Source organism: Micropterus dolomieu, linkage group LG18, assembly GCF_021292245.1.
Source record: "Micropterus dolomieu isolate WLL.071019.BEF.003 ecotype Adirondacks linkage group LG18, ASM2129224v1, whole genome shotgun sequence".
Lineage (NCBI taxonomy): Eukaryota > Metazoa > Chordata > Actinopteri > Centrarchiformes > Centrarchidae > Micropterus > Micropterus dolomieu.
In genome coordinates, this window is record NC_060167.1 from 6,896,527 (window position 1) to 6,917,175 (window position 20,649).

Genomic DNA, 20,649 nt, shown 5'->3' on the forward strand with positions numbered 1-20,649 from the left:
GTTCAAACTAGACCGTCATTTAAAAATTTTGTTCGATCGTTTGATGTTTAATGAAATGTTGTCAAAACACATTAAGACTACAAGCAGCTAATATTCAAAATCTCACTTTTAAACTAGCCTACATTTCACAGTCATCTCCAACATAACTATGACAGGATGTTCCATCAGTGCGACTAATCACAAGACGACAAATGTTGCAGTGCAACTGATGCCAACAAGACAGCTGTCTTAATGTCGAAAGTGTTATTTAAGACAGTGTAGCCTATAGATTTTATTCTGAGCTGAGGATGAATCCATGACATCTGGAAATAACTGTCTCTGTCTTTAGGTCTACATTGATGACAGATTGATCATAGCTTAAGTTAGTTAGCTTAAGTTACTTTTTTGGACAATGCACATTTGTTTCTTGCATTGCGTGTTTTCCTATTCCTTTTGACAAACCATTTTCATTTGTTAGGTAACATTTCATAGAGCAAGTCATTTTACAAAACATTTTAAAAAATAGGATACAATCTAATGCAGTGCCGTTCTCAGGCATTCTGTGTTGCTTTCAGATCTTTTTCTCCTGTAGATCAATTTTTCTCATGTAATATCATCCCTGCTGAGGCAACACATATGCAGGGATGATTTAGTCTTCCCTCCTCTTATGTCATGTTAAAAGGGAGAGAACTGAAAGTTGGCCAAAGAGAAACTGTCAAAAAGTTGTTAACGTTCACGTTTTTGGGTCATTTTATAATCTCTAGCTTTTTGTGCTTTTTGTTAGCTGAAGTTTTTTTTTTGTTTGTTTGTTTGTTTTTTTTTTACAAATTACCCAGCAAGCAATAGCCGTTATTTCACCCTCTAGGTTTACTATAGACCTGATATAACTTAGTCCGGCTATGAGTAACCCACTACATGTGGTTACATGATGTTTTTGCCAAAATAACTTGCAATGTGTATGAAATTCCATCATTTAAGCAAGGTCTACAGTGATTACAAGGTTTTTTGTTTCATTTCTTTCACAAGATTTACGTGCAGCCTGTGAGATAGACCATAGACACGATTTAGCTTGTAGACAGACCGGCTATTTGTAGCCCACTTTTAGTGAAAAAAGTAAAAAATGATTAAAAGTGGCAGCACGTGAGATGGTTGATATCCCATTATTTTTGCAATGTCAATAATATCATCAAGATATTAAGTGTCATTAAATTGACATGGTCTATCTGTAGCCACGATTTAGCTCTTATTTGGACAGGCTACTTGTAGTCTGTTTTTAGCCCACCCCGCGAAATAGAGGCAATCAGTGGTCTAATCTCAACGGCTTGGCTTGGCTGTTTCAGACCAAATTGGTTACATGTAGTTTTCATCCGATGCAGCTGTTGAGGTGCGTGATATCATTTCATCAAATGCAAGTAAACGTTTGAAACATTTAAATTATCTTCATTTTCGCTGTAACGTTCACTACATTAACTTTCATTTTAATTTAAAACAAGATGCAATTACTATTTTCAACTGATAGATGGCAGCTGTAGCCCTGCTGAGACATGGCTACTGGCAACGCGAGACTTGAAAGTTAGTAGACACCAGGGTAGACCAGATCTCGCAAAAAAAAATACCCGCCATTTTTAAACGAGGGATACGTTACGATTTTGGCCTTTTAGCGAGCAACGGGCGAGAGTTTACTGCAAACACTGGAAGCGAAAAGACATTTAGTCTTGTAAGTATCTGTGTCTTTGTTTGACATTTCTTCATTATTTATCTAAATTATTTATTAACGTGTAGGAACCGGGACATTTCAGCGGGTAACAGTGTAGAGTAAGTCACGTTGTGGTTAGCTTAACATGCAACAAGTGTAACTTAACGTTACTCCACGATACCAACAGGTTTCCTCGTGCCCTTAAATACTCTTACATTTGGTCTATTCTTGGGCTATGGTTAGACGTCTACCAAACTTTCATTGACAGCCCAAATTCAGCCTGTTTTAGCCTAGACGTCTGGGCTCTGTTTAGACGTCTTTTAACCGTGAAATTGCTTGCTGGGCCCAGCAAGACCAAATACACAGCTTTTAAATGACTACATATCTACCTCTAATAGACAACAGAATAGTGGCTAAAGGATTTTTTTTACTCAAACAAAAATAAATTAATTCGTAATTCGTCCAAACAAATTAAATATAAAGATTTTATTAAGAAAAAGGATTACAACGTAGACAACTTAAGATAATACATGATGAAAATATAAAGGAATTATTGCTAAAATATTATAAACATATATATATATATATATATATGAAAATACAAACAATTTTAACAACATGCGATAATAAAAACATAAATAATGATAAAATAAATGGGTTGCTACATCCAAATCTAGATCTTCATCTAAGCTGCTACTTGATGCAGCAAGAGCTTTAGATGGGTCTCTCGGTTGGCGCCAGTCTCTCGTGTAAATGGGATCCATAACTGTTGAATATGTAAGAATATGAATATAAGTAAACATTATAATTTGACTATGTTGACTGTTTTCCCATTCATAACATTTTTTCCTTTTTAATTTAAAAGTATTTATTACTGACCCATTTATCTCTATGGAAAATATAAAGATACTTGAACAGGACACCAGCCATGTTGCATTAGAACAACCAAATAGAGAAAGCTGCTTTTATTCTTTTGAGAGAGCTATGTGCTGTGAATGTAAGTGTTCTGTTCTGAATATTTATTGTCGTCTTTGCTGACTGTATGCTGGATAATTTGCAATAAATATTTAGTGTCAAAAGTCAAAAACTCACATTTTCATATCATAATGATCTAGTGAGTAAAATATGTGTGGCTTTCATTACAAATTATAATAGGTAAGGTTGCACATGTTTTATGTTCACCCCTTCTGAATTCAGATAATATAGAGTTTGTAAGGGCACGAGGAAACCTGTGGGTATCATGGAGTAATGTTAAAGAAGTAATGGGGACAATATCAGTTATTTCTAAAAGTGGTGGGGACATGTTTCAAGCGTCCCCGGTGTAAATGACACCTATGTAGAGCAAAATAATGGCTGAAGTTACAGTATATGAGAATGGCTTTCAGATGGCGCTAGCAGCTAATAGACTTATTTAGGCTGCAGATTAAAATTTTGCGCACCACAGCCAACCCCGTCTCATCCCATCTAAGACGCTTTGTCAGGTTTTCTCAAAGCGTCGGTATCTGACACCGTGGGATGAATGAGACCGTGTTGGTACAGCAGGATCCGGTTGTGAAGTCGGTAGGCTACACTGTGCTGACAGAGAGCAGTGTCTGTTGTGTTAATGTGAATATGTTTAATAATAAATAGCTACATGCAGTATATCGTGCTGCTTTCTGCCTAACAGTGAGCAGTCTGCATTTAACAAGGCATACTCACCGGTGTAGCCTGATGAAGACAGACCAGATTAATCACACACAAAAAAGACAAACTACTCTAATTTCATGTGGATGTGACTGATGTAATGTTTCAACCACAGATGATCTTCCTCGGGTAAAGTGAAGAAGTGAACACACCTGTATTTAATAACCAATAAATTATAAAACATCACAGCACTATCTCCTAATTTGATTTGTTTGCCAAATCATAATTTAATATCAGAGACAACAAAAATAGAATTTATAGTTTTAAACAATCTTTACTTATTTGAGTACTAACAGAATATAATAGCCTATTAATGCAATATTTTGTCATTACACATGATTGATACACACTTGGTGTATATGTGTCAGGTTATACTTTTGTTCTCTTACTCAAGTAGTTATTTTAATGACCACTTTTACTTCTGCTTGAGTACTTGTTTTTGCAAAGTAACAGTAGGCTACTTTTACTTGAGTAGGCCTACAGTTTTTGGCTACTCTACCAAGCTCTGCTAATCTCTAAACTGGATTTTGATGTTTCTAAAGACTTTTGCAAATTTGCTTTATTATCGACGGTCTGGATGATGAAATGAAATGTGTGTCTGTCCACAGTAGGGGAGGAGACTGAAGAAAACACTCTCCCAAGGTGGTAAGCTTCACAGCATCAGTTGCTGGATTTACTGATCTAGGGTTTATCTGATCTCGATCTCTGAAACAGAAGACCCAGAGTTTCCCTCATCTCAGGCTTAACATACTAAGAGTTCTCACTAATCCTGCTTTCTGAAATGAGGCCCTGCTCTCTGAAGTGATATTTTGAAAAGGAAGCTGCCGTTTGGCCTTACAATCCAAACACGCCGGGGATCCCCACCAGCTGAACACTTTAGATTTGATTAGATCATCTACTGTACAAGTCCTCCAGGCATCAATCAGATCTTCTATTTTATTATAAAAATCCAGTTAGCTGACAAAACACAAACCAGATGTCAGAGCAGCATATCTGATACAGATGTAAGCACTTTAAGTCATTTTCAGAATCATTCTGAAAGTCAGCTGATTGATTAAAACTTAAGAATGGAGATGGGAGGACTTCTCAAAACCTGTTTCACATAAGGTGACACTTTCTGGAAAACGACAGATGAGGAAATTCAGCCTATGGGATCCAACAGAACAAGTGGCCTGAGCTTTTAGATAAATGATATATGGGATATATGATACAATAAAAGATTTTGATTAGCGAGAAATGGTCTGCGTTTGAAACTAAGGGATCAGCATGTTCTTGAGGATATATCCTTAAGCATAGCCTACACTTCTGTCAATCACCAGTGGAAACTATAACGTGAAAACTGTGTGACACAAATAAGTAAATATATAGTGACAAGAGTACAATGTGAATATAATGATGGAAGTGAAATAGAAAAAAGGTATTAATTATTTTAGGAACAACAATATTTGATGCTAAAGGTTTTGGTTCAGTTCGGTGATGTTCTTAAAACTAGCACCAAATGTGAATAAATCCGCCACTGAAAACAGTCCTCAAAAAATGCATCTTTCTCTTGTATGAGTAATGTTTGCTAAAAACTACAGTGCCCAGCTGCCCAAGTGAAACACAAAAACATAAAGACCAGTTGACTAGCGATGATCATTATGCTTGGCCTCACAACAAGCTCAGGTTTTACATCCAAACATGAGGTCCCCTGGTTATGTTTTAATGCAAAATGTTAAATGGCAGCAGCACAGGTTAATAAATAGTTAGATGAATAAACTGCTCAGGAAACGCTTCTTTACATCAGTGTGTGTGAATGTTATTGTACATAGTCTGTAGCCATCAGCTTTGTTTTACTACATAGCTTTTTCCAGCAGATGGCGGTGTAATCTCTATCTCTGTATACTGAGACAGGGTGCCCTCATAATACATGTCAGAAGCAACAATCACATTCAATGAGTTTGTTATATCACTTCCTGTCTTTTGCCCAGGGTGCTCAACACAAGACTGGTTTTTATATGTCAATACATGTTACCAAAATACTGATTTTGGACACATTCATTGTTGTATAAGAATTAATATTAGGGCTGGAAGAATGTACTGTACTGAACATTAGACGCAATCAAAATCAATAAATTTGAATGGAATCGCCATGATCAACAGATTTGATCGTGGATGTGAAGTAAATCTGTGTGGAGAGTTTTATGTGGGGTTCAACTTAACACACAAATATGCGATGTAGTCTTGACAGTGTTGACCTTTTGAAGGAACAGAGAGTCCAAAATACAGGAAAATATCATAAAAGCTTTGTTGCACCACCCAATTTTATATGCTCAATAAAATAAAAGCGACCCAGTCTGCAGTAAATCAGACAGCATTAATTAAGTTACTGTCTGGTTAGTAACCAACAACACGTGGTCAATACATCACCAAACTACCAGCACCAACCATTTCATGAAGACACTTTCACTTTCTGCTGTGACTGTTTCCCTCTGGTTTGGTCAGGTGTTATTTTATTCATCAATGTGTCCTTTTTTTCCCCTTCCTATATCAGTGCACATGAAACTATTTTCCTACATATTTATGACTGCTGTCTCATGACATCCTGCAGCTGCCTCCAGGGAAGAGAATTGAAGATTACTTTGTTCACACAAAGAAAACTGCTCCTGCTGAGTTCTGTGGATTATCTAGAAAACAAAGACATTGCTGTTGAGCTTTAAATATATTAGAAAAAAATGTTTGCTTCCTGACCACTACAAGCAAATGTCCCCTCACCACCATTAAGTCTAAATCTAAGTGACAAATCTGACCCTTTTAATTGTTTAAACGATATTGTTTTTCTATTATTACTACAAGATTTTGAACAATCATCTGCTGTAGGAGATGGGGAATTCTTATAACAAAACAAATACAGTGACTGATAAAATATTGAACATTAAACAGTCATCAGGCAAATCCCTTTGGGAAAAAAATAGTAAACTACAGAACAGAAAATAAATAATACAACTGGGTAAGAATAATACATAAATGTATGGTAAACTAAGAAATACAAATGACTTAACCCTAATTACAAACTAAAAGGTCTAAATTTAGATTGTAGATGTCGATGACTTTACAGGAGAGCAACATATGTTTAGTGATTTCATATTTTGTTTTCACATTAGAGTAAGTGGCTAACACCCCTGGTTAACACTAACATAATCCAAACACATTATTTATCCACACACAGTTGACTTTATTATAAGTTCCAGGTCATTTCTCTCAGCAGATTTAGTGTCTTTTTAAAATAAGCAACATCTTCTTTTAACCATGTCACTTTAATTTAAACAGACTCAATCAATGTCAGCTAAGCAGGTCTAAGCTGCTGTCCAGAGCAACAACATTCATTAGCTTGGCAGAAACTTTGGCCCACTTAAAGTGTTAATGTACAACAGTACCACAAGAAGAAAGAAGTTGTTAACAGCTAACTGACTCCGAATTATCAGTCTTTAATAACAGTTTGTGAACATCAGCTAACATTAGCCGACATAAGCTTGTGGTCATAACACACCAAGAAAGACTGTAGCAGCAAAACTCTTGAGTGTATTTAATTGAGAATGAGTGCATTTTATTTTAGTTTCTGACTTTAATTTATCAGAGGACGAATGTGTTTGTGTCTTCTAAAGGGACATAGTTTCACTTTAAATGTGGCAGTAGAGGTTTGATTAAAGCAGAAGTGACATGATTTCGAGTTTGGTCGGGTCAAAACTGAGGCGTTCCTCAGGTACCATTTCCATCTGTCACAACCTCAGTTTGTTCTCTTGTCTGTGGTCCGTTTTTTTAAATTATTTTTTTTATCCTGGAATTACCTGTCATCCTCCATGTTTGAGACAAAATTCAGCTTTTGTTTGTGTTTTACTGCCAGAAGGAAAAAACACTCATTGGTTCTTCTGCCTCATATTCCTGGCACTGAAAAACTACACGACAATTACTCATTACAGCAACCTAAGGCACAAAACGGAAAAATATCAGTATACTGAGAAGACTGAATAGGTGTCATTTACTGAGAGGAGTGCAGTGTGGTTTGCTACAAGTAATAAACAACCCCGCTCCCTTGACTTCCCCGACATAATATTTCATCTAAAGCCTGTCCAGTGAATGAACTTGTATTTACAAGCCCTGTTTTACTTGTATTGACCTAAATGTGAAATATAATCAAGTCAACTTCTCTGGTTCAGAATAATAAGTATAAATCTGTGAAATATAATGGCACCCTTCAGGGATATTTATCGTCTTGACTTCACTGTTGAGGCCACCTGTTGAAGCCTTCAGTAGAGAAATAAAACATAAATATTTTTAACAAGATGATGGCAAGCCGCCATGACAGAGAACATACTGAAGAACTATTGCAGATTTTGTATTGTAAATAAAAAGCTAGTAAATAAGATCAGATGATTCAGAGGCCTGCTGGACCCTCAAAGTCTGCTGTAAGGCTTAAAAAACAGCACTTTTCTCCCTTACTCCTCTGGCCATTCAACCTTTTCACTTTTAAATGTTTATTATTCCAAGCTTAGAAAAGTTGCAGTGGGACGTTGGAATGTTTTGCCCAAAAAGCACCATAAAATTACTAAAAATAATGACACAACTTGGTTTGGAGTTCAGCATTCCTTTGCCAGAACTAACAACTGGGTGATCTTTTAGGCGTTACAGTGGGTTTTATAAAGTCAGCAGCTTTTCTTCCCAGGAACAACACAACATTACAACAAAGGAACGAAAAATAGAAAACAAAGAGCTCCAGAACATACATGGACATGCCAGAGTGCTTTTAGAGACTTTACGGAAGCCCATGTGTCAGGAAAATAAAACGTTAAAAAGATAAATGAGACAAAAAGTTTTAAGTTATCAAATGACAGGGTAATGTGAAAGCGGTCGCTCAGTATCAAAGTTAGAGAGAATTCTTCACCAATTGTGCAGCTTTCTCTGATTTGCTGTGGGTCGTGCACATGTGTTTTCCAAAGGGACAATGTTGCTTCTGCAGTGCTGCTTCTGCCAGGCCTATCTTTCTACATTGAGTTTGCCTATGATAATGGTCATCAGTTATACTAAATTATAACTATAATACTATAATTATAATAATATAAAAAGTTAAATTTAGAAAAAAATTTCATGGCTGTGACATGTTCTACATAGTAAATATTGAAACAATAGTGAAAAATGCTGAGAACCACGCATGCCACATGGAAAAAATGGGCGACACAACTTTGCATGACAAATCAAATTGAAAAAAATCCATTCTGAATTCACTGCAAAAACAGAATTGTGGGATTCCCAAAATTCCCACATCTAATCTCAAACATGCTGATTTTTAGTTTGATATCAGTCTGATTTGCATAATCTTCTTCAGATACGGAATATCTTCAGAAACTGAACTAGATCCTCATGCTGCTTAACTTGTGGGACAATGTGGTAAAGCCATTAGTCACCTAACAGCGTCACTATGGTGATGTGTGGCAGCTGAGATTTGGCTGATGGGTTTCAGGAGGCTGACAACATTGATGCTTTGTTCACACTGCAGGACTTCATTTTCAACTCTTGTCCGGTGGTCATGTGTAATTTTTCCCAGGAACTCATCTAGCATAAATCCCACAGCTGACTCTAATCTGAAGTGAAAATTGTGTTAAAATTACAGAATAACCATAGTAACAGATGTCGCATCTGCTTTGGTATCAGTGCTTCTCCTGCTCGCTAGGCTTTGAAAGTTTTTGTATTATAAAAAATTGTTTTTGATCTAGAAGAAGCGCACCCGAGTGTGTCTTTTACCTCAGTTTCACACAAAAACAAAATATCAGAATACTTGTGTTTGGATTTTTAGTGTTTTACTACATCTCAATGTGTAATTAAGAATTAAAATGGCCTACTTTTTTGCTTAATTTTAAATAGAGAACATGAAAAAATCGTATTGTCTACTTATCTAACAAGATGTCAGACTATCAGGGTTTAGATTACAACTCTTCTTATTGATTGTGGGCTGTTCTTTATTCTTTTCATATTATTTGGAAGGAAAGCCAAAAATTGTTGAAAGCAAAAAACACCTTTATTGAAGGCATGCCATTAAAATCTATCCCTATCCATATAAAACACTATCTCACCATGCACGTTCACCGTTTCTACATTTATTTTTCCTTGAGCTGATTTTGCAGATTCTGGGGCATTATGATTGTGACTCTGGACATAAAAATGCAGCATTCAGTGCTTTGGTATATTGTGGCATTGTGTGAACCAATTGTTGACCTTCTTGACTGACCTCTGAGGGAACGGAGTCAAAGAAGAGGAAGCTATTATAATTGCTGTGTCAGACAATAAATTACTTTATAATCTTGCTCTGCCGTCTCTTTAGAAAGGAGTCAGTGACATATTACATAGAAACACATGTATAAACTGCACACTCAGGGTACTGGCAGGGGGGTAACAAGAGTAACAACAAAAAGTTGGTCTGAAATGTTTCCATTGACCCTCTTTTGTTTAGTTTAAATGCCTGTTTTAAGGTTTAGAAAGAAATAAAGAGGAGAACTGGATCCTGGAGGATTTTGGGTAAATCTCTCTTAAAGTCTTATTGTTTCTCTGAAGTGTTGTTGTGGGTGTATTTCACTGTATCAATGGTGACAACTGGCCTAGCAAGAATTATTACTTCACCCTACCGCTCTGCTGAGAGAAGTTAGTCTCTGATTACACATGCTAATGTCTGATCTTTTCCATGGCATCATGAGTTTTCTCTACTGGACAGCTTCTTTTTTTGTTTGACATGTTGATACATGACTGCAATACAGGCCATCTACTAGCTGTAATTAAGATCCAAAATATATTTAGTGTGTCATCAATCTTGCCTAGATTACCTACCATCCGTCATTCGTGGTCTATAAAACCTAAATAGGTTCTTCTACAATTGAAATGCATTTTGATTAACTTTTTTTTTTTTTTACGAAGCCCATTTCTTTAGCCAATTTTTTCAAGGCTTTACTAGTGGCTTTGTTCAAACAGCATTGCCTGTAACTCTTTTTTCGACCCTTAAAGTTTACCAAACCTTTGCATCAGCCACCTCTGACAACTGGTTTTGTGCCCAGTCAAGTGTCTCTTACCTGTCATGATTTGCTTGATTTCTGTTTCGATTAATAACACTGTTTGCATTACATCTAGTCTGGGATACTCCAGACATTCCTACTGCTGTGCTAAAGAGGCACAGAAACCGTATTTTGTATGCTACTCAGGTGAGTTTTAGCTCCTTAAAGCTGCACTAATCAGTATACACAGTTGCCTGTTTATGCACCCAGTTAAAACCAGTGCATTCTAATACAACAGAGTTGCAAGATCCTCCCTTCATAGAGGTCGTAATGTTCAGTTTTTATGTTGCCAGTCTCAGTCATGTGACCGTGCTCTCTCTGGAAAACAACGCAAAGGAGCCAAACTCACGGCAACAATCTGGCAGCTTTCTTGTTGGGGTTAAAAAACATGTTCATGGGTCAGGAAGTTTAGAAACCCTTTTATAATAGAATACTAGCTTCAGTCCAGGAGGAAAAAGCTGCTGCCTCAGATGAATAAAATAACAACGTCTGCTGGCAAGTATTATTTTATGTATCAGTTTAACAGTTTAACTAATCTGTCAAAAAAAATTTATGTTAATAAATTCAGCACAAGTCTCAGCACAAGTTCTGAGAAATCTGGAGAAATCCTCAATTGTTGTGATCAACTAATTAAAAACTTCATTAATCATTTCAGCTAAACAACATTTGCCAATGTGTGTTGCATTCAAGTACAAGTCACGAAGGTTTTCTGAGTCACTTAACACATTTTGTACCACAAATACTGAAAAGTAGTGACTCCCTGCTGGTTTCTGTCTTCACTCTGAACAGAAATCATCAGATCACCACATGAGAGGGAAAAATAAAATTCAAAGAAGTTAAACTTATCAGCTGCAGTGTGAATGGGGCCCACAAGTCCACAATCTGGTTTGACTTCACTTCAAGGTTAAACAAAGACAAAACATCTGATGCTTTGTTTGACATGCTGAGGTCCAGATTTACATCAGACCTTTCAGAAACAACACTTGGTTGGTGCACAGTGAGAAGTCCTGAAACACATCACTATGTGCTGCAAATATCGCGTGATGAGCAGCTCAAGCTGGCAAACCATTAACTGAATGTGTTTTCAGCAGAGACCAGTGAAAGCAGCCACCTCACACTGTTCTCATTTAAATTAGCTTAAACTCCATGTGTGTGTGTACTAGAAAAGTATCATATCAACAGTTTTTGATGGTGTTACACTCTATGGAGACTCTTTATTTCAGACCCTAAGTTACTTCCTGGAGCTCTGTTTATGCAACTGGTCAGCATCCCGAACTTAGGTCCAACACAGGAACCAAAATCACCGGCCAGTTTTCTTATCGGCCTCCATCAGAAAGCGAGGTGGAGCTGAGCAGAGCGTCGACTGAGAAGACTACAGATTCTCCCCGTTTCTCCAAAATTAATTTCCAGTATGATTGCTGGTGGGAAATCTTCTCCACATAGGAAGTTATGAGTCAAAACATTGAAATAAGTTTCAGGAATCTGTCCAGATGTAGACTGGACACTGCCAGATCAAATGTTGTGATCAAAAGTCATAACAAGAAAATATTACTCAAGACCTGGAATGACACGTGAACAGTGGTTTGGTTCGCTGCCTTCCTTTTTCAGACCCTCAGCAAATTTATTCATAAAAAGTGACTATCGATAGACTATCAACTTATTTTGGGGTGAAAGTGAGAAATATAAAAATGTCTATTATATTATAGGCTAATATATTTCCTTGTATGCTCCTCAGAGCAGAAAGTACAATTGATCAGTTGAAAATATATATATATACACACACACACACACACACACACACACACACACACACACACACCAAGTAAGTCTTTATACCAGGTAGAGTCGAGGCTGTACACTTCTAGATTTTATTTTTTTTTTAGATATAGCCTATATCTTAATTAAAAAAACTAACAAACTTTCAATCCGTTCAGCGAGCATGGTTGTTGTCCTTAAACCAAAAATGAAAAAAGTAGCGGGGGAAAAAATGCCTTGCATTAATAACTGAAAACATTCACTTTTGAGATGGTGAACAAACATCAAACCCAGTTACTAAACATCCCTCAAAAAACTTCAAAATGCCTCAGTAACCCCATAAACTACACAGACACCCCTTAATAAAAACCCAGATCCAATAAATGTCTGAATTTAAACCCACAATCATGAATGGCTGAGGGACAAACCAGCACTTAAGGTTTGCTTTGGTATTTATCTTAATCTGAGAAGTAAAAGATTATATAGATATAAACAAAGGGGTTCTGTTTCCTGAATTGTAAAAAAGTTCAGATAACCTCAGACTACACAGGGCTGTGAATTGTTTTTTTCTTTTTTAATTAAATGTCCCAGGGTTTACAACTAGTGTAAGGAAATAACTTAAGGTAGAAAAGCACTCCCCCCTCCCACATACTTTGTTTTAAGTCCTGGGTTTCAGACAGCAAAGTGAGAAGTTTATTTAAAAATGCCACTAACCTGAAGAGACTCAAAAGATTTGTTCTGTAAAATCAACACATCACCTCCCCTTAGCATACACACATTCAAACACATACTTGACATACAAGGCAAAAAGTAAATTAACATGTTCAGGATATTGAGTATCATAATTCTGTCATTTATTCGTATATAAAATCCTTTTTGGTTTTCTGCAGGGATTTTGGGCAACACATGGTATTAAATCACACTTTGATGTGTTTTATTTGAGTTTATTTACTGTGCATTACATGTAACATACAATAAATCAGTACATGTGGCTGGTAGGACAACTATGTGGCCATTTACAATCACACTGTTCCAATCATTTGTCTGTTTTTTGCACACTCAAGACAATTTTACAATTTTAAAGAATTTGAAAAATATATTTTCTAGCAACTTCTTACATTGTGTATTTGTCTGTCTGCTGCTGGTGTAGACGAGGCTCCCCATTGACATCACTGTTCATTACTGGTGGCTAAAAACAACTTAAGATATTTGCATTTTTGATATACAGCATAATCATCATTCCATTCCTATATTTATTGTACATTATCGACTCTGGGAAGTAATTTTACGCTTCAAGAGTGAACCTAAAAACATCTGCAGGACAGGTGGTTAAATGGTAGTATGTGCTACACAGGACCAGAGTTGAAAGAAGTGCTGAAATCTCTCACATAAAGTCTCCACACTCACAAACAGGTGTTTTCACTTTTCTGATTATACCTCCTGTCTGGACAGTGTGGGCAGGACACACAAGGTTTATGGGAAAATGTGGCACTGTATATTTGTTTTTCTGTATGGATTGAAATTGATTACTAATCATATGACAACTGAATGTACTTTTATTTTCGTCAGAAACACAAGGATGTACTGAGACTATGGCTGCCCCACATCTCAGTGATAAACACACATTCACACACTGTATATTTGCACGTTTTAGAAACTGCTGGACTGATCACAGCAGCCTTAGCCGCAGTTTTCACCAAACAAAGACAACTGGCATTGGTTGGGGCTGGGAAAGCCAATGAGGGTTGTTGTCATTGTTGCTGCACTTATCAGGCTCATTTTCGCAAATTCATCATCTTCATTCAGTCAATTTTAAAAAGGAAGAAAACAAACAGGTTCAATGGAGAATTTAAATTGTTACTTCAGTAACAGATTTTATAACAGCCATTCATGTTCCTTGTTGAGTTATCAGCAGGATTATAAAGTTTTGTGACCCTTTCAGACAAATGCACTAACACTGCTTTCAGAGGGACTCGGATCTCTTTAAAAGGAATGAGCTCCTGCAATTGAAACACTGGTTGGAGATGAAACAGTTATCCTCAGCCTCTAGTAATAAAATATCAGATTGTTATGAGACAGGACAGAACGGACCCAAACGCAACGCTCAGTGGGAAGGAGGTTAATTGAGTTTTTACAGAGGGGCTAGGGGAGAGGAGATGGAGGTGAGGTGGACGCCGGGGAACGTGGACACGGGGGACCGAGGAGCAGGCGGTGAGGCGAGGAGCGGGTGGGGGAGCCATTGAGGAAGCCTGAGAGGAGAGGACCGGAGGAAGAGCCCAGCCGACAGAACGGAGGACGCGAGTGAGTGAACATGGGAGGGAGAGCAGAAAGACAGAGTTAACACAGGAAATAACCGGGGGAAGGAAAAGAGAGATAATTTCTGAGGTTAACCAGAGGTTGGCACCAGGTTGGGTGCAACGACGATCAAGCGAAGATGGTGTGGAGAACCGGGGGTTGATGTACGGGCAGGGATGAGGTTGATTACTGGCAGGTGTGGCAGGCAGGCTGACGAGGTGCGGGTCGTTGGCTGGGCTCAGGAGCGGAGGGGAGGAGATACAGGGAGGCAAGCAGAATACAGGAGAACAAAACAGTGGACAAAAAACCAGGACACTCACCGTCAGCCGGGCTGGCCCCACAACATCAGATGGTAAATGGACTGTACTTGTATCGCACCTTTTTAGTCTTCCGACTACTCAAGGCACTTCACATTAAGTGTCACATTCACCCATTCACATGCATTCATAACACTGGTAGAGGCAAGGTGTCAACTGCTCATCAAGTGTGAGTTTAGAAAGTATTTGTGAGTTGCAGGTGAAAACTGAATTACGCATATTTAGAAAGATGTGAATAACAGGAGCCTAAATTAAAAACAGCTTGATAACAGTTTTCTATTCTGTTTTATGAGGTATTTGTAGGGCTGCAGTTAACAATGTTTAAGTTTACGTTTAAGAAGTACTTTTGCTTGACGGCGGCATGTACAATGATAGATGATAAATATTTAGTAGTCCTTTCAGAAATTCATAGTCTGTCATGCAGCAAACATCAGACCAACAACTCGACAACTGCTTTACCAACACAAACATCACCCGAGTGCTATAAGTTATACTAAGGTGCAGCTCCCCGACACCCAGTCATGACTGTGACGTTACAACCCAAACTGGCCCACCCAGGAGAACAACAAACGCATGTGTATAAATTTACAGCTGAGGATTGTGACTTACATTACTTCAACTCGTTGTCTATGAAGATTCTCAGTCATCCAGGTCATAGTTATCCAACGAAGGTTAAAATCAAGGGCAACTGGACTTGGTTGAAGATACTGGAAGACGTTTCGTCCCTCATCCAAAGGACTTCTTCAGTTCTGACTGACTGGCAGGGAAACTCAGCTATTTAACCTCAGTGGGGTTGTTGGCCCGGGTCATCGATACCGCTGTGTACTACCTGTGGCCAAGACTGAACGACCATCGTTGGTATCTTCACCTGAGGCCAATAGGTTACGTTTGTTGAGTTTCCTGGGAAGTGATGAAAGGACAGCATTGTAAGTGGGGGATAAGTGGTGGCGTAGACCCCCTCCCCTGTTCAATGACGGCTTCTCAACCCTGGTGTAGATGGCTTCCTTGACACCTCTTTCAAACCATCCATCTTCTCTGTCTAAAATGTGCACCTGGTGGTCCTCAAACGAGTGTCCTCTGTCCTTCAGATGTAAGTAGACTGCAGAGTCTTGACCTGAGGAGTTGGCCCTTCTGTGTTGAGCCATGCGTTTGTGTAGTGGTTGTTTAGTCTTCAGTATGATTGCTGGTGGGACTTCAACTCAACAATCAATCATGATTTCAGTTAAATGCTAATTTAAAAATTGCTACTGTTACCTTGTCATAATCACGTTGTGTTCACACAGGTAAGTGCGATGCTAGACAGTAATAAATGTCTGTGCGAAACAGTGTGCTATATAGTTATATGGATTAAACGAATAGCACGCCTACCGGTGGCGTTTGTCCATGTCTGCCAAAACGGCAATATCAAACTCTGTTTCCTGACTGCCCACTTCAAACAAATAAGGTGCTTTTTACCAGCAGTATTATCTTTACAAAGTAGCAATAAAATATTTCATATAAATCTTAACTTAAATATTAATATAATCAAATAAAATATAAAACCAAAGCTATGTAACACTGCCAGGGTATTCATTACCTTTTATGGCTTGTTAAAACAAGTTAGGCTCCAGAGCCACAATCATAACATAACAGGCACCTTCTGAGCAACAGTTTAACATATATGAATCTGTTTTCTTTTCTTTTTTTTTCTGAAAAGGTATCAGCAGAAACATTTTTATTTTATCAGTTAGTAGCATAAACAGTCTATGTTAGCAAGTGTCCCTATTAGAGTGAGGTGAAGTGGCTGCGGTCACACACACCCCGCTGCCGAAGTTGAATTGTTGAACTTTTGTAAGCAACGCACTGCACAAATCAATTGGAAGAGAGACTGATCCTCGCTGTTTGTGAGTTTCCAGAATCTATTACTGTTTAATAAATAGGAAATCAACAGGAGGGAATTCGCACGGCAGAGCTTCCCTGCAAAACTAGATGAAGGCCTATCAGGTAAAGTTATGTAGCCTATAATTTTAAGTTAAGTTAAATAGGCTACAGCTGTGTAGCCCAGAGAAGCCATTGCCACGGTTACTCTCCATAGAGTGGCTGCTGTTTACTCGCGGAGCGCTGTCTCCCTTTCTGATCACCGGAGCAAAGAGCAACCCCGCAGGGCCGACTACGTGGTGATTTTAAGGACATTGCTAATCATCATGCAGTGTGTAGCTATCCACTTCACTATGGCATTTGATTGCTTGTCTTGCTTTTGTTTATCTACTTCTCCAACACACTGCATCCAGCGTAGTCTACCTAAGCCTCCCTCCGCTGCTTGTTTGGATGGCTGATTTGCAGGCTGATCAACATTCTGCCCCCCCCCGTGACCCACGGTTTGACTGTATGTGTATTCAGAGCCAGTGAGCAACGGACTTTCAAAATAAAAAGCCCTAAAAAGCCCTACAAAATGACCTCAAGCGGGCTACTGATGTGCATGTTTCTGTCCAAACGGGCAGTACCGTGCAGCTTGATTGCCATTCACCAGAGAACACCAGTATTGAAAGGTCCACCATCGGCCACCTGTTATGTTCACAGATGAAAGCAGGTTCACATTGAGCACATGTGACAGACTGAATGAGTCTGGAGACGCCTTGGTTAACCATATGCTGCCAGCAACATCATCCAGCATGACCGGTTTGGCAGTGGGTCAGTGATGGTCTGGGGACATATCCTTGGTAAGATCCTTGGCGAGTCGCACAGACCTCCACATGCTAGCCAATGGACCTTGCTCCAATTTCTCAGCCAAATAAAAATCACAAGGACACCAGTGATATAGATGCAAGGCAGCTGGTGTGACTATTGGATTAGTCCAAATTGTTTTTTTTGAATTTCCCAGAAATCCTTGAGTGAGGACACAAGCATTGTCCCAGTTCAGGATCCTCCAAAGTCCAGATTTCTGGGTGGAGTGCACCATTGAAGGGCTGGAGAGGTCTCCCTAAATTCAAGGGACTCCTTAACATTGCTTGCCAGTTGTCCATCCTTTGTTGAAGTGAAATAGCACAGCCTACCATTAAACACTGAAAGATTTGATTTATGAGTTGATGAATATCCAAGAGCACCATTAGCATTGGTCTCTGTGAAGCTACACGGACTCATTTTTTCAAAGGCAGAGCAGAGTGAGCCTGAACTGCAGGACACACACAGGCATAGGTACCACAGAGGATCCCGCTCCTGTATTAGGACACAGTGAGAGGGTGGAAAAGATTTGTAATGTATCACGCAATAAGAAAGCTGCCCTCAGATGGAGCTTTAATGAGCCATTCAGGTCTGGCCAGTGTTCTTAGACAGCTCATTATTCCCTGTGTGGCTGGCATCCCACCAGATCTACATCTGCAGCAAAACTGGCTTTCGTTCTCACATCTTGGCCGTCCTTTGTCCCTCTCTGCCCTAGTACAACTGTCAGTGAGCAAAGCCCGCGTCTTATATCGGGTTACACAAAAACAATCTTTCTAAATGAAAACTGAATGCAGGCCTTGGAAAAAGCTCTGGGGTATGGGGGTTATTATGAATGAACTGTGGAAATCAAGTGAGCTGTTTTAAAAGTGAGAGACTGAAAACCCCATTTTCTTATGTTTTATTGTTTTTTATATGATGAGTGGGGTGCACTTTACATCAGATGTTTCATGTGTAGCGTAATTTAAAGCATGAATGTATTCGAGTTAACAAAATCGGGGGCCAGACATACAATTAAGTACGTCATTAATAACTCAAAAGTGCATTTTAGGCCAAACTTCTCTTCTACTTCTCTGTGTAAGGGATTCTGCTAAATAATCGTATTTTAAAAATAAATGTAAAGGCAATTCTCATAAGAAAGGTTGTAACTAGGTCAAAGGTAGTTTTGAGCAGATTATTTTTTTATTATCTTCAGTAATTTCAATGTCTTCAAAACATTTACATCTGGTCTTTTAACAAATTTGTTCTTTCTCAAAACCAAACCTTCCATTCCATTTCATAATTTCATAAAAATAACATTTTCATGTCTCATTATATATTCTGACATGTTCCTGTTACATCAGAGTCTCTTAAACAAGTGTCAATTGACCAAATGTCCCAAAAGGAAGTTACCAATGTAACTGAAGGGTTTCTGTGTGAGAGTGTGTATGGGGAATTCAGTCTCAAACTGATCAGACTGGAGGGTGTGTTGAAGAGACGTTAGAGTTCAGGCTGGGAGAAAAGCTAATGTCAAACAGAGTGGTAATATGAGACAATTCTGTGTTCTTAAAATGGGGAAAAAGGAGTGAGATTAATTATTATTATCAGAGGGGTAATGAGGAAAAGCAAGAACATTATTTCTTGGTTGGCAGCTGAGACACTTCTCAACCATTAGAAACCAAAAGAGTCATCAATTCAATAAGAAGATCCAACAATATGATTCTTCAAGTAATGACCTGTTCCAATCCAACATCACAGGAGCCAAAAGGTTAAGGGAACTATCCAGCCTACTCTTGGTGTTTGCTGGCAATGGCCGTCCTGTTGTCTGGTGCAGTTCAGGGATCTTCACAGCTTGCTGTGTCTTACAAAAGACGAGAGTGAAAATGGATATAAACTTGCTTGGCTTATAGTTTACATATGGCTCTAAGTTCTAAGTCATGGCACTCTTCCCTGCAATGTGTCTGTCCTCTTTCTTCTCTGCTATGCCGCTCCCACTCCCTCACAGGCGTTAGCAATCCTCTGCTGTGCAGTAAAGGAGCAGTCTGCTGTTTCTTTTGGGGCTGGCTGTTACAGAAAGAAAAAAAAACACTGTTCATGTGATTAGTCTGAGAAGACTATAAACTCCTAATCTTCAGAAGAGTCTTGAAGGCTGTCCAGAATCCGTTGTCTCCCCTGGCTTTAAAAATCCTCAGCACTGGAAAGAAACTGGGGGGCCTAGCTGATTGACCACTCAGTAAGGGCCTTTTCACTTTGCAGGTGAATGTGTCCTTTGCACTTGACCGTGGAAAGTGTCTGACACACACGCTATCCTTACAATTGAAACTAACATCCCTCCATGCTTCATTGTATTTTCACTGCGGAGATTCTTGAAATGGTGAAACACAGAGAAAGAATAGATAATGATGTCATCTAGGTTGACCAGAAAAATTATTTCCCTAAAATCTTCTAATACACATTCCATCAACCTTTGAATGGCAGAGGGAGCATTTTAAAGTTGTACCGACCAAATGGCGTGATGAAAGCTGTCTTATCTTTGCTGCTTGGATCCACTGGTACTTGCCAGTAATCACTATTCATGTATTTTGTAGAGAAGAGAGCAGTAATAATTATTTAAGTGGCCATATGGGAACCTTCAAAACTTATAAGAGGCTTGAAGAGGTTGGTTTTTGGTCTGGAATGTGGAGAGATGTTCAACATTTTGTGAAATGTTGTTCTAAATGCAAATTGAAATGAGTCTGAAAGCAGATAACCAAAAACCTGCCGGGAAACTCCAGCAATCTACAGTAAGGGCAACCTTAATGTTGGATCCTCTGCCCCCTGAAAGAAACAAGTACTTTTGGTCTTCATTTTCACCACATGGGTTGTTTTTTTATCCTTTAGCAAATACTCAAACCGAAACAAATGGGACAGTGAACTATAAAATCAGACATACTGTGGCAGCTTTTTTAGATCTGATCTCCCTGTGGCTAACATATGGTTATATTCAGGGAACTTATCCATAACAATTAACCTTTTCTGTGTGATATTATACCAGAACATATTTTGCAGAGGGACAGAGATAAATCTGACTGAAACTGTAGCACTTATAATCGTCACATGTTGGCTTAAATATCAATGAAACTGCTTCATTTCTTTGTTTGCCTGTAATGTGGTGGGACACTGGCCACATTCA